This window comes from Daucus carota, chromosome 9 (genome assembly GCF_001625215.2).
Source record: "Daucus carota subsp. sativus chromosome 9, DH1 v3.0, whole genome shotgun sequence".
Taxonomy (NCBI): Eukaryota; Viridiplantae; Streptophyta; class Magnoliopsida; order Apiales; family Apiaceae; genus Daucus; species Daucus carota.
In genome coordinates, this window is record NC_030389.2 from 18,673,616 (window position 1) to 18,680,541 (window position 6,926).

Consider the following 6,926-nt stretch of genomic DNA (forward strand, 5'->3'; position numbering starts at 1 on the left):
CGTTTGAGCCTGGAAACAACTTGTACCTTCATTATTGACTAGATTGAAGTTGGAAACAATTTTTAGCTTCATTCCGGACTCGTTTGAAGTTGAAAACAACTTGTAGCTTCATATTCGGTTGTTTGAAATTGGAATCAACTTGTAGTTTCATTCTTGACTCGTTTGAGCCCGGAAACAACTTGTAGCTTCATTATTGACTAGATTGAATTTGGAAACAACTTGTAGCTTCATTCCATACTCGTTTGAAGTTGAAAACAACTTGTAGCTTCATTTTCGGTTGTTTGAAATTGGAATCAACTTGTAGTTTCATTCTTGGCTCGTTTGAGCCCGGAAACAACTTGTAGCTTCATTATTGACTAGATTGAAGTTGAAAATAATTTTTAGCTTCATTCCGGACTCGTTTGAAGTTGAAAACAACTTGTAGCTTCATTCTGGACTCATTTGAAGTTGAAAACAACTTATAGCTGCATTTTCGGTTGTTTGATATTGGAATTAACTTGTAGTTTCATTCTTGACTCGATTGAGCCTGGAAAAAACTTGTAGCTTCACTATTGACTAGATTGAAGTTGGAAACAATTTTTAGCTTCATTCCGGAGTCGTTTGAAGTTGAAAACAAGTTGTAGCTTCATATTCGTTTGTTTGAAATTGGAATCAACTTGTAGTTTCATTCTTGACTCGTTTGAGCCCGAAAACAACTTGTAGCTTCATTATTGACTAGATGGAAGTTGGAAACAACTTTTTTTTTTTGCTAAATGAGTTGGAAACAACTTGTAACTTCATTCCGGTCTTGTTTGAAGTTGACACCAACTTGTAGCTTCATTTTCGGTTGTTTGAAATTAGAATCAACTAGTAGTTTCAATCTTGACTCGTTTGAGCCCGGAAACAACTTGGAGATTCATTGTTGACTAGATTGAAGTTGGAAACAACTTGTAGCTTCATTTTCGGTTGTTTGAAATTGGAATCAACTTGTAGTTTCATTCTTGACTCGTTTGAGCCCGGAAACAACTTGTAGCTTCATTATTGACTAGATTGAAGTTGGAAACAACTTTTTTTTTTGCTAAATGAGTTGGAAACAACTTGTAGCTTCATTCTGGACTCGTTTGAAGTTGAAACCAACTTGTAGCTTCATTTTCGGTTGTCTGAAATTGGAATCAACTTGTAGTTTCATTCTTGACTCGTTTGAGCCTGGAAACAACTTGTACCTTCATTATTGACTAGATTGAAGTTGGAAACAATTTTTAGCTTCATTCCGGACTCGTTTGAAGTTGAAAACAACTTGTAGCTTCATATTCGGTTGTTTGAAATTGGAATCAACTTGTAGTTTCATTCTTGACTCGTTTGAGCCCGGAAACAACTTGTAGCTTCATTATTGACTAGATTGAATTTGGAAACAACTTGTAGCTTCATTCCATACTCGTTTGAAGTTGAAAACAACTTGTAGCTTCATTTTCGGTTGTTTGAAATTGGAATCAACTTGTAGTTTCATTCTTGGCTCGTTTGAGCCCGGAAACAACTTGTAGCTTCATTATTGACTAGATGGAAGTTGGAAACAACTTTTTTTTTTTGCTAAATGAGTTGGAAACAACTTGTAACTTCATTCCGGTCTTGTTTGAAGTTGACACCAACTTGTAGCTTCATTTTCGGTTGTTTGAAATTAGAATCAACTAGTAGTTTCAATCTTGACTCGTTTGAGCCCGGAAACAACTTGTAGATTCATTGTTGACTAGATTGAAGTTGGAAACAACTCGTAGCTTCATTTTCAGTTGTGTGAAATTGGAATCAACTTGTAGTTTCATTCTTGACTCGTTTGAGCCCGGAAACAATTTGTAGCTTCATTATTGACTATATTGAAGTTGGAAACAATTTTTAACTTTATTCCGGACTCGTTTGCAGTTGAAAACAACTTGTAGGTTCATATTCGGTTGTTTGAAATTGGAATCAACTTGTAGTTTTATTCTTGACTCGTTTGAGCCCGGACACAACTTGTAGCTTCATTATTGACTAGATTGAAGTTGGAAACAACTTGTAGCTTCATTCCATACTCGTTTGAAGTTGAAAACAACTTGTAGCTTCATTTTCGGTTGTTTGAAATTGGAATCAACTTGTAGTTTCATTCTTGGCTCGTTTGAGCCCGGAAACAACTTGTAGCTTCATTATTGACTAGATTGAAGTTGGAAATAATTTTTAGCTTCATTCCGGACTCGTTTGAAGTTGAAAACAACTTGTAGCTTCATTCTGGACTCAGATGAAGTTGAAAACAACTTGTACCTTCATTTTCGTTTGTTTGAAATTGGAATCAACTTGTAGTTTCATTCTTGACTCGTTTGAGCCCGAAAACAACTTGTAGCTTCATTATTGACTAGATGGAAGTTGGAAACAACTTTTTTTTTTGCTAAATGAGTTGGAAACAACTTGTAACTTCATTCCGGTCTTGTTTGAAGTTGACACCAACTTGTAGCTTCATTTTCGGTTGTTTGAAATTAGAATCAACTAGTAGTTTCAATCTTGACTCGTTTGAGCCCGGAAACAACTTGTAGATTCATTGTTGACTAGATTGAAGTTGGAAACAACTCGTAGCTTCATTTTCAGTTGTGTGAAATTGGAATCAACTTGTAGTTTCATTCTTGACTCGTTTGAGCCCGGAAACAATTTGTAGCTTCATTATTGACTATATTGAAGTTGGAAACAATTTTTAACTTTATTCCGGACTCGTTTGCAGTTGAAAACAACTTGTAGGTTCATATTCGGTTGTTTGAAATTGGAATCAACTTGTAGTTTTATTCTTGACTCGTTTGAGCCCGGACACAACTTGTAGCTTCATTATTGACTAGATTGAAGTTGGAAACAACTTGTAGCTTCATTCCATACTCGTTTGAAGTTGAAAACAACTTGTAGCTTCATTTTCGGTTGTTTGAAATTGGAATCAACTTGTAGTTTCATTCTTGGCTCGTTTGAGCCCGGAAACAACTTGTAGCTTCATTATTGACTAGATTGAAGTTGGAAATAATTTTTAGCTTCATTCCGGACTCGTTTGAAGTTGAAAACAACTTGTAGCTTCATTCTGGACTCAGATGAAGTTGAAAACAACTTGTAGCTTCATTTTCGTTTGTTTGAAATTGGAATCAACTTGTAGTTTCATTCTTGACTCGTTTGAGCCTGGAAACAACTTGTAGCTTCGCTATTGACTAGATTGCAGTTGGAAACAATTTTTAGCTTCATTCCGGACTTGTTTGAAGTTGAAAACAACTTGTAGGTTCATTTTCAGTTGTTTGAAATTGGAATCAACTTGTAGTTTCATTCTTGGCTTGTTTGAGTCCGGAAACAACTTGTAGCTTCATTATTGAATAGATTGAAGATGAAAATAATTTTTAGCTTCATTCCGGACTCGTTTGAAGTTGAAAACAACTTGTAGCTTCATTCTGGACTCAGATGAAGTTGAAAACAACTTGTAGCTTCATTTTCGTTTGTTTGAAATTGGAATCAACTTGTAGTTTCATTCTTGACTCGATTGAGCCTGGAAAAAACTTGTAGCTTCACTATTGACTAGATTGAAGTTGGAAACAATTTTTAGCTTCATTCCGGAGTCGTTTGAAGTTGAAAACAAGTTGTAGCTTCATATTCGTTTGTTTGAAATTGGAATCAACTTGTAGTTTCATTCTTGACTCGTTTGAGCCCGGAAACAACTTGTAGCTTCATTATTGACTAGATTGAAGTTGGAAACAACTTTTTTTTTGCTAAATGAGTTGGAAACAAGTTGTAGCTTCATTCTGGACTCGTTTGAAGTTGAAACCAACTTGTGGCTTCATTTTCGGTTGTCTGAAATTGGAATCAACTTGTAGTTTCATTCTTGACTCGTTTGAGCCTGGAAACAACTTGTAGCTTCATTATTGACTAGATTGAAGTTGGAAACAATTTTTAGCTTCATTCCGGACTCGTTTGAAGTTGAAAACAACTTGTAGGTTCATATTCGGTTGTTTGAAATTGGAATCAACTTGTAGTTTCATTCTTGACTCGTTTGAGCCCGGAAACAACTTGTAGCTTCATTATTGACTAGATTGAAGTTGGAAACAACTTGTAGCTTCATTCCATACTCGTTTGAAGTTGAAAACAACTTGTAGCTTCATTTTCGGTTGTTTGAAATTGGAATCAACTTGTAGTTTCATTCTTGGCTCGTTTGAGCCTGGAAACAACTTGTAGCTTCATTATTGACTAGATTGAAGTTGGAAATAATTTTTAGCTTCATTCCGGACTCGTTTGAAGTTGAAAACAACTTGTAGCTTCATTCTGGACTCAGATGAAGTTGAAAACAACTTGTAGCTTCATTTTCGGTTGTTTGAAATTGGAATCAACTTGTAGTTTCATTCTTGACTCGTTTGAGCCTGGAAACAACTTGTAGCTTCACTATTGACTAGATTGGAGTTGGAAACAATTTTTAGCTTCATTCCGGACTCGTTTGAAGTTGAAAACAACTTGTAGGTTCATTTTCAGTTGTTTGAAATTGGAATCAACTTGTAGTTTCATTCTTGGCTCGTTTGAGCCTGGAAACAACTTGTAGCTTCATTATTGACTAGATTGGAGTTGGAAACAATTTTTAGCTTCATTCCGGACTCGTTCGAAGTTGAAAACAACTTGTAGGTTCATTTTCAGTTGTTTAAAATTGGAATCAACTTGTAGTTTCATTCTTGGCTCGTTTGAGCCTGGAAACAACTTGTAGCTTCATTATTGACTAGATTGAAGTTGAAAATAATTTTTAGCTTCATTCCGGACTCGTTTGAAGTTGAAAACAATTTGTAGCTTCATTCTGGACTCATTTGAAGTTGAAAACAACTTATAGCTGCATTTTCGGTTGTTTGATATTGGAATCAACTTGTAGTTTCATTCTTGACTCGATTGAGCCTGGAAAAAACTTGTAGCTTCACTATTGACTAGATTGAAGTTGGAAACAATTTTTAGCTTCATTCCGGAGTCGTTTGAAGTTGAAAACAAGTTGTAGCTTCATATTCGTTTGTTTGAAATTGGAATCAACTTGTAGTTTCATTCTTGACTCGTTTGAGCCCGTAAACAACTTGTAGCTTCATTATTGACAAGATTGAAGTTGGAAATAATTTTTAGCTTCATTCCGGACTGGTTTGAAGTTGCCACCAACTTGTAGCTTCATTTTCGGTTGTTTGAAATTAGAATCAACTTGTAGTTTCAATCTTGACTCGTTTGAGCCCGGAAACAACTTGGAGATTCATTGTTGACTAGATTGAAGTTGGAAACAACTTGTAGCTTCATTTTCGGTTGTTTGAAATTGGAATCAACTTGTAGTTTCATTCTTGACTCGTTTGAGCCCGGAAACAACTTGTAGCTTCATTATTGACTAGATTGAAGTTGGAAACAACTTTTTTTTTTGCTAAATGAGTTGGAAACAACTTGTAGCTTCATTCTGGACTCGTTTGAAGTTGAAACCAACTTGTAGCTTCATTTTCGGTTGTCTGAAATTGGAATCAACTTGTAGTTTCATTCTTGACTCGTTTGAGCCTGAAAACAACTTGTACCTTCATTATTGACTAGATTGAAGTTGGAAACAATTTTGAGCTTCATTCCGGACTCGTTTGAAGTTGAAAACAACTTGTAGCTTCATATTCGGTTGTTTGAAATTGGAATCAACTTGTAGTTTCATTCTTGACTTGTTTGAGCCCGGAAACAACTTGTAGCTTCATTATTGACTAGATTGAAGTTGGAAACAACTTGTAGCTTCATTCCATACTCGTTTGAAGTTGAAAACAACTTGTAGCTTCATTTTCGGTTGTTTGAAATTGGAATCAACTTGTAGTTTCATTCTTGGCTCGTTTGAGCCCGGAAACAACTTGTAGCTTCATTATTGACTAGATTGAAGTTGAAAATAATTTTTAGCTTCATTCCGGACTCGTTTGAAGTTGAAAACAACTTGTAGCTTCATTCTGGACTCATTTGAAGTTGAAAACAACTTATAGCTGCATTTTCGGTTGTTTGATATTGGAATCAACTTGTAGTTTCATTCTTGACTCGATTGAGCCTGGAAAAAACTTGTAGCTTCACTATTGACTAGATTGAAGTTGGAAACAATTTTTAGCTTCATTCCGGAGTCGTTTGAAGTTGAAAACAAGTTGTAGCTTCATATTCGTTTGTTTGAAATTGGAATCAACTTGTAGTTTCATTCTTGACTCGTTTGAGCCCGGAAACAACTTGTAGCTTCATTATTGACTAGATGGAAGTTGGAAACAACTTTTTTTTTTGCTAAATGAGTTGGAAACAACTTGTAACTTCATTCCGGTCTTGTTTGAAGTTGACACCAACTTGTAGCTTCATTTTCGGTTGTTTGAAATTAGAATCAACTAGTAGTTTCAATCTTGACTCGTTTGAGCCCGGAAACAACATGTAGATTCATTGTTGACTAGATTGAAGTTGGAAACAACTCGTAGCTTCATTTTCAGTTGTGTGAAATTGGAATCAACTTGTAGTTTCATTCTTGGCTCGTTTGAGCCTGGAAACAACTTGTAGCTTCATTATTGACTAGATTGAAGTTGGAAATAATTTTTAGCTTCATTCCGGACTCGTTTGAAGTTGAAAACAACTTGTAGCTTCATTCTGGACTCAGATGAAGTTGAAAACAACTTGTAGCTTCATTTTCAGTTGTTTGAAATTGGAATCAACTTGTAGTTTCATTCTTGACTCGTTTGAGCCTGGAAACAACTTGTAGCTTCACTATTGACTAGATTGGAGTTGGAAATAATTTTTAGCTTCATTCCGGACTCGTTTGAAGTTGAAAACAACTTGTAGCTTCATTCTGGACTCAGATGAAGTTGAAAACAACTTGTAGCTTCATTTTCGGTTGTTTGAAATTGGAATCAACTTGTAGTTTCATTCTTGACTCGTTTGAGCCTGGAAACAACTTGTAGCTT